Here is a 9,316-nt window from a genome sequence, read left to right on the forward strand (position 1 = left end):
GTGTGTGTGTGTGTGTGTGTGTGTGTGTGTGTGTGTGTGTGTGTGTGTGTGTGTGTGTGTGTGTGTGTGTGTGTGTGTGTGTGTGTGTGTGTGTGTGTGTGTGTGTGTGTGTGTGTGCATTTGTACTGTATGTGTCATTTGTGTTACTCGCTGTGTCAACTAGAGTTCTGCAGAAGCAGCAGTGGATGCCAGTGACCAGATCTTCTGTGAGATGATCGTCTCAGTTGAGAGAAGGCGCAGTGAAGTTAAAGACCTGATCAGAGATCAGCGGCAGACTGCAGTGGCTCATGCTGAGGGACTCCAGAGGCAGCTGGAGGAGCAGATAGCCCAGCTGGAGAGGAGAAATGCTGAGCTGGAGGAGTTGTCCAGCACTGATGACGTCCATTTCATTCAGGTTTTTTTGGTCAATCATAACCCACACACAAACTAACAAAAGAATACAAATATTTACATAAAGACGTTCAAGTATATATGGACAGATTTCTCATAGTGAATAAAAGGCTGCTTCCCAATCTCTAAAAACACTAACAAAATGTAAGAAAAATGCAACGCTTCCTAAGAATCCCATGTCTATAATGCATTATGAACATACTTATAATGCATTATGCAATGAATAATTGACAGCGAGTTGGTCATTGTTGTGAAATAAACCCAGACAGGGTGATTGGTCTTTATCACCCTGAAGTTTATTACACGGCTACTTAGTAAAGAAATTATTAAATTGACCCAAAAGTAAGAACAAAACGTAGGATTTCATTGCTTACATTAATGAAAGCAGTCCATTCATTTATTGTTTACATGGCTGCCATGTTGGATACGGCACAAAATCAAGCAGCGCAGCAAGTGCGCTGAGTCTGTTATTGAGCTCAGCGGTCATTATTCAAAAATCCAGAGAACTTGACTCATAGTTTTTTTCTACAGCACAAATGATCAGATGACATGAAGCACAGGTTACAAGACACATGGCCCCGTTTAGATGACAACGGTCTCTAGAGAAAACGGCAAAATAAAATATCAGATGTGCCTTCCGTTTAGACGGCAACAGCGTTATCGGGGCCCGGGGGTTGAAACCGCAACAAAGTGAAAACACCTTCCAAACTGGAAATCTTTGAAAACGCTACACCTCGCGTCTCCATGTAAACGGGAAACACGGGGGAATCCGCAAAACGTATGATGTCATGGTTCACGTCGGCTCTGTATATATATATCAATATTTACAAGCAACGTGGCAACCCTGCGTAGAACCACGCTGCATTGGTGTATGTAAACAAACAGCTGTGACAGGAAGGAGAACGGAAGTGGTTAATGCAGTATGCATGCATGACTGGTCTATCTGGTAGTGTGTCACCGCCACCTAGCCACCTGGCATCCACACTACAGCGTTTTCAACCACTGTTGCGCCTCCGTCTAAACGCAGAATAAAAAGTGAGAACGCAACAGGACTTTGTTGTTTTCCCTAGAGACCTTTGTTGTCTATACGTGGCCTAAGTCAGTTCCTGTGTGTATTAACTAGCTAAGCAACACGGACAACAGTTTTGATCAATGTATTAATCTATTGATCTCTTCCATCCTGTCTGTACTTGTGTCTCTCTCCAGAGCTTCAGGTCTCTCTCTATGTCCACTGGATCTCAAGCCTTGCCCAGTATCGTTATGCGTCCTCTGAAGTCCTTCACAGATGTGAGTGATGCTGTGTCTGGTCTAAGAGACAATCTAGAAGACATCCTGAAGACCACTTGGCCACAGATATCAGACAGAGGTGAGATGCTGTGTCTTTATTGGTCCACCAGTCATCGTATACTAAACAGTGGCAAAAGTCACAATTAATTTGCTGCCAAATGGTCAACTTATGTTTTAGTCTTTTTTTTAGTCTTGGATAGTGCTCTGACACACAGTAACATAAATAGATCAAGGTCAATCAAATCAACAACTAGGCCTAAAGGATTTATTATATAATTATAGCTGTTATTGGGAACAAGAAGAACGACATTCAACAAGCCTTGTACTGTGCAAAATCATCATGCATTGTGATAGAGGGGTGGACTGCAGTCTCAGAATAGCCAACATTGCTCCCACTAAGCACAATCCAATATTGGAGTGTAGCAAATCCAGCTGTGCAGCAGTTGTTATACCAGCTTTTGTAGATGTGATAAAACGCGAAAAAGACATGATCGCTCCGCTTGCAAACGTGCTCACCATGTCAATCTAGACCTTTGACATTCAGATTATGCATGCCTAGATGTGTCATCTCATCGTATAATCAAATTTGACATTGACTTGACAACATAGCCTAGAAAACATTAGTGTATGTGTTAGACAACAAGAACTAAATGTGTAATTGAATCATTTTTAATAGTGTATGTATAGTTCTTATAGTTTATTTAGAATGAATACAATTTTCTTACAGATTGGTAAAGACTATTTTACCAAAACAAATGAAAACCATGCCAGAGATGGGTTTGTCTTTTCGATGATATATCGATGGCCAAAACGCAAAACCTCCTATCTGAAAAATGTTCATTGTTGGGAAAATGAAAAAGAAAACTACAAAATGTTGTATTTTTTTTGCACAATGCTATTTTTTTATGAAACCCATCACATAATACACCGTTTCTGGATGTCTGGACTATATTACATTATTATATGTTAATTACACTTATTTCATATAGCAAATGCAGATAGGAGGTTTTTCCCCACTTTTCCTGGATAATTCTGCAGATAGGAGCTTTTACACTTCAATGTTAAGTGATTGCATAACTAAATAATGACAAATAATACTGGCTGTAAATACATACATTTACAGCTGCAAACAGTTGCATCAGTGGTGTGGTCTAGTTTTTTTCCCGGAGGTATACGATAATCATTCCCTGCACGAGATGCGCGTGGTCGTGGGTATACGCTAGCGCGTTTTCAATGGATTAAATGGTAGACTGTATACGCTTTTCCCCCCAAAAATCTGCACTGTATACAGCGTATACAGCGTAACACGGTAGAACACACCACTGAGTTGCATTGAATGCTTTTTTATTTTATTCAACAAAAAAAAAAAGTTTGCAGGGCAATGCTCACAAAAAATGTGCTAAGAACAGTCCCCAGCAAGAACCTAAAATAAAAGTGCTTACAAATAAAATTTACAAAAAGGACAACAGGAATACAATTAGGTGGACTACAAAACAACTGGCCCAGGCACCCCTCGACATAATCCCCCCTATACTCTCTACCCCCCAACTCCACCACCTGAAATACCTCCCCACTCCCACAACCCCCATTCCCCCCAACCAGCACACCACATGCCCCAAACCCCACCCACCTAAACCCTCATGCCCTCCAACTCCCCTAACTCATACAACTGGATCACCAACCTTGTGTCCAGTGTGGACAGTGGAATAGTATGTAAGATCATTGAATGTCTTAAAGAGCCTATAAGCAAGGAGGAAAGACGGATGCCTTGACCCTAGAATCACCAAAGCCAGGGAGGAGACAGGGACTTTGTCGCTGACCAAAAGGGAGAGGGTCTGAGGGAGGAATATAAGCGGAAGAAGGAGGAGCTATACCACGTGTATGCAACTGGAACAACAGGAGCTGACCCAAAAGATCAGGGATATTAAAGAGGTGCATGTTAACCAGAAGCATGGCAAGAACTGGAAGCTCATCAATGACGTTTCTGGCAGAAGCTCTTCTCAGACTTCTGGGGAGAAAGCGCAGAGGAACGAGTTGAAACATGGTACCAGCACTTCAAAACACTCCTAGGAAATCCTCCTTCAACCGAAGAAGAGGATGATCCGATGTTCCCGTCTGGTATGGGAAGGTCATGGAAGACAGATCATTCACCATGGATGAGTACCAGAGGGCCAAGGCTACTATCAAGTGAGGCAAGAGCTGCAGGGAGGATGGAGTGATGTATGTGCCCATAGACGAGGTGGTGTTGGATTTTATCAAGCACACACGTCTAGCGAGCTGCCGAAGCTGTGGCGCAAAATGATCATCAATCCAGTACCAAAGTCAGGCGACCTCACCAAGACAGACACCTCCAAGGCATTAGCCTGAGCTCACAAGTCGCAGGTTTTAGACCCATCTCAGACCCTGTACTGAGAAACTCGCAGAACGGCTTCCGCCCGGAGCGAACAGCAGGCGGGCAGATACTGGTGCTGAGGAGGATACTGGAAGGAGTAAGGGAGCGGAATCTTTCAGTGGTGATCACCTTCATGACTTCCAAAAGGCTTTTGGCACCATCCACCGGGGGAAACTGATGAACATTCTCTGGGCCTACTGAGTTCCTGAGAAGATGGTTCAAATGATGGAGACAAGCTACTCGAGGCAGTCCAGGACTTCAAATAACTTGGGCCTGGACTGCTTCAATGGAATAGGACCTGAAGGTCCAGGGGGTACTTGACTAGAATGCCTTGCATGGGATGAGGAGAGTGTGGAAATCAGACATGGTAGAAGACCTCAAGAGGCGGCTGTTCGTATAGCTACAGTGTCAGTACTGCTGTATGGGGCTGAGACATGGACCGTCACAGCACAACAGGAAAGGGCCTTGGATGGAGTCTACACAAGAATGCTACGAATGGCACTAGTCACATGGACGGACCACATCAGAAATGTGGTCCTCTACGGTAACTTACCATGGGTCACAGACAAAGTTAGAGAGAGAAGGATGAGGCAGGGCACTGCGTCAGGCACCCATAACTAGTGGCAAGCAAACTGACACTATGGGAGCCAACCCAGGGCAAAGCCAGGAAAGACAATAAGTGTACCACCCTACGTAGATGAACTTCGGCATAACAGCTTAGCTAACAACACTGTAGAGCTCAAGACCCTGATCAAGACCCTGATGCTAGATAGGAGAGTGTGGAGGGCAGCGATTCAGGAGTCCTGAGTTGGTGTTGGCTAGACCATACCCCTCCCCATACCCTATACCCCCAACTCCACCACCTGCAATACTCCCCCACTCCCACAAACCCCATCCCCCCAACTGCCAGCCCACACATCTCCGCCTCCATAACTCAAACCCCCATCCCACTTCAGGAGTCCCGAGTTGGTGTTGGCTAGACCACACTCTTGCATTGCATCGCAAAGACCCAATCCTATATGATCCGGCCTAACTGGCCTATGCCCCCCTAAACATAATCCCCCCCATACCCTATACCCCCAACTCCACCACCTGCAATACTCCCCCACTCCCACAAATCCCATACCCCCCAACTGCCAGCCCACACCTCTCAACCCCCATAACTCAAAACCCCATCCCACTCCATACCCTCATACCCCCAAATCCCACCCAACCCATTACCCCCACTCCCAGAACCCCCGATCTCCATGCCCCCAACCAGCACACCACAACCCCCAAACTCCACCCCCCAAACCCTCATGCACCCCCCACCCCATAACCCCCCAACCGCCACCCCACACCTCCCACACCCCATAACTCCAAACCCCATCCCACCCCCATACCCTCATACCCCCCAACCGACACACCACAATATTCTCACAGGTTTGTTGGCTGCCACGGTGTTCACGTGTGATTTTGATCTGCAATTATTAAAAAATCACGACATGGACGTTCACATCTAAGCAGCAATGACAACCTCTAACCACAAGTTCAAAATGTTCAATGCCAAAACCTCCTATCTATACCTAAAAATGACCTCCTATCTACATAGATGCACATAGGAGGTTTTTACCTAGAAATAGTTAGGCTTACAAACAAACATTATGTTGTTAAATAATGCTTTTTTTATGCTCATTTTGAGATCAAGACATTCTACAGTACTGTAACAAGTAATACCATTAACATTTTTGATCAACTCACACTCTTGGTGTGATAAAAGTTTCACCACCTGACACTAATCATTAGCAATCAACAAGGCAATGCAATTAACTTGACAGTTACTAACAAATACTTAACTAGTAAGGGTGGAAGACACTTTTTTATTTTGAAAATAATTGATTACTACAAACTGAAAGACATTTAGACGGTCTACATAACATAGAATTCCCAAGTTTCAGCTCTGTCTGCTGCTCAACTAGTTCTGGTGCAGATAAGAGGTTTTGCGCTTCAACATTTTAGCACTAATTGGCACTGAACAAGATAGGAGGTTTTAGTCAAATGACTTTTTCTGACAAAATGAGGGGCGGGACTATCTTGCAGACAGACTGAGCATGTGCAGCATAGCCTATAGTCCTCATCCACAGTGAAATCCGAAAATCATGAAATTTGCACTTAGGAGGTTTTGCATTTTGGCCATCGATATATAATAGTCCAGTGAATCTGTGGTTTGACCCAAAATAAATTGCAATAGTAATCGTTCAAGGTTTTTTATGACCCTTAGGGTCATCCAAAAAACATATTAAAAATCTCCTATTATATTCTTAGTGGATCAAGGTAAATTCCGGGGTTGACATTTGGGGCCTTCATGCCTTCAGCGTCACACAAATTAGAGCATATCTCTGCTTCTGAACATGCTAATTTCATATAATTTATGTCTCTACCTAAGTTTTCTAGGGTGTTCTTTGACATACAGTCATCAGATACAACATGTTCTCAATGTAATTGTGCACTTTGGGGTACCATTACTATTACAGGTTAATATATCAATACATATCACTTAACACCCCCAAAATTGATACAAAAGGTTTTTGGATGTGTTCTGGTAGTATTGGGAATGCTAAATAACATACAAAAAATCTAGGAAAATAAATCCTCTGGAAAGGCTTCATTTTCAAGATGGTGTCCATGATGGATGCAGGGTGCTTAAAATAGCTATATCTCAAATACTTCTCAACCTAGAAAGGTGGTTTTGGTGTCTAACCCAAGATAGGGCTGAATCAGTGAAATCACCAGTAGTTAATTATTTATTGCTAAATCCAAGATTCCATCCCAAGGTGATGTCCCATTGTGATAGATATAGATAGATAGATAGATAGATAGATAGATAGATAGATAGATAGATAGATAGATAGATAGATAGATAGATAGATAGATAGATCGATCGATCGATAGATAGATAGATAGATAGATAGATAGATAGATAGATAGATAGATAGATAGATAGATAGATAGATAGATAGATAGATAGATAGATAGATAGATAGATAGATAGATAGATAGATAGATAGATAGATAGATCGATCGATCGATCGATCGATAGGTAGGTTGAGAAAATTAGCATAATAACTGTCACATGTAATGTAAAATGGTTAACATTTTTGGAAGCATGTATCTATCTATTATGTATACAAGTATACGTAAATAACCACCGTAAAGCAATCCAGTAAATACGTAAAGCAATCCAGTAAAACAGGTTTACCAGCCCATTATAAGATGCTGCATCATACAGTCACTATTCATTGCCATCCTCAGACTCGGAAGATACGTATGGATTGTCACATTCCTCAAGCTGACACAGCCCATAGACATTATTACATGGTAATCCATATAGGCTATTCAACAAGAACAGCAGAGTGTCTTGCAGGCAGTGGAGCAGTTACCTTCCAGAGACTGTCTGGAGCAACACTCATACAGGTCCCACCTTAAGTTCATGGCATCCATACCCTCTTATTTTCCCATCCGCAGGCAAGACAGTGAAGTTAGGTAGCAGATTCAGTTGAGGCAGACCTTCAGGTGTTAAAGGCAACAAAGCTGATGGTGTTACAGTACATTGTTACAGGGTACATTGCACTTTCCACTGAAGAGGACAGCCATTACTTGGCATCCAAGGTCCTCAATCACCTTTTTGGTCTGGTTAGGGGCAGTGAATGCATTGGCACAGGGAGGGCTAATTCTGTGGGGGGAAATCTGTTTTCAGCGTTCTCCTTTCTCATGGACACCTCAACACATAACAGGGGCTATATACCCATTCAGCTAAACCAAGGGACAGGGTCTCCTTTTAGCATAGCAGACTTTTTTTCCAACACCAACATGCACCCCTCTACCCACCCGAGGTGGACCCTAGCACTGCTACACTCTCCCACTCCCCCCGGGGACCATACAGAGGTACCAGGCCCTCAAGGGGACATTGACTCCTGAGGCCATTGAAAATGTGGAGCAGCATCTCTTAGTATTTGAGAAATTGAAATAAATTAATAAAGTCAGTTCAACAGTGGAAACAAAAGCAATCGGGCAGTTAGCAAACATGATTAAAAACAATGTTTGTGTGAATGCCACTGCGCTAAATATACCTTGGAAAATACATTTTGAATCACATTTACACTCCCATACATAAAATACAAATCAAAATAATAATACTACACTATCCCTTTAAATCTAGGAAGGTAAGACAAACCTATTTTGTAGTAAAGATAGACAGTCAACCATATAATAACTGAGCTGTCAGTTATCAATATAATACAGATGAATCTAAACCTTTTTGAAATGTGTTACTGGACACCTTTACAAACACATTGGTCAAGAAATGTCTATTTCTAGCTATGTATTCCAAGATGTATGAAATTATTCCCTGACTACTTGGCTGTCATTTGTACAACTATTGAAATGTGTCAAACAAATGGGTGTTGGGAGTACCGTTACCCCAAGGCATCCGACATTAAAATATAGTGTTTTATTGGAAAGATTGACCCCCAATACTCAAGAAAAGACACCAAATATGTTGGATAACTCTACATAAACCCTCCAATATTTAACACAATTTGACCAAGACCACACCGCTTTAAAACCTCAAAACTTTGCTTTTGACTTGTTCCACTAAATCCATGAATGAAGACTTTTAATATATGATGTAGGAGGGTATTAGGACCAATAAAAACTATATTACATTACTATTGCAATTTATTTTGGGTTGGGCCCTTTTTTTTAAAGCTTAGATTGACTGGCCTAATAAAGGAAATGGCAGTGTGACGTGACTTCTTCTTCGAACACAGGTGTACTTTCGAGGTGGCAAGCTGACTCACTGAAGCCTCAGACCAGAAAGGACCTTTCACCATGTGAGCACACACACACACACACACACACACACACACACACACACACACACACACACACACACACACACACACACACACACACACACACACACACACACACACACACACACACACACACACACACACATTCAACGTCTTGGATAGTGCTCTGACACACAGTAACTTACATAGATCAAGGTCAATCAAAATGAACAACTAGGCCTGAAGGATTTATTATATAATTATAGCTGTTATGGGAACAAGAAGAACATGTTTAACGGCATTCAACAAGTCTTGTATTGTGCAAAACCCTCATGCATTGGGTGGACTGCAGTCTTAGAATAGCCAACATTGCTCACAGTAATTGCACAATCCAATATCGGTGAAGCAAATCCAG

At 42.5% G+C, this 9,316-nt stretch overlaps 1 long non-coding RNA gene across 1 annotated transcript; it reads left to right on the plus strand.

Moving 5' to 3' along the window:
• The first annotated feature begins 256 nt into the window (after positions 1 to 256).
• Positions 257 to 8,914, plus strand: LOC308080988. Its single transcript, XR_013932775.1, has 3 exons — positions 257 to 394; positions 1,597 to 1,756; positions 8,878 to 8,914. It is a non-coding gene; the product is annotated as an uncharacterized lncRNA (long non-coding RNA).
• The last annotated feature ends 402 nt before the right edge of the window (positions 8,915 to 9,316 follow it).

Source organism: Gymnoscopelus braueri (genome assembly GCF_963280865.1).
Source record: "Gymnoscopelus braueri genome assembly, contig: SUPER_24_unloc_2, whole genome shotgun sequence".
Lineage (NCBI taxonomy): Eukaryota > Metazoa > Chordata > Actinopteri > Myctophiformes > Myctophidae > Gymnoscopelus > Gymnoscopelus braueri.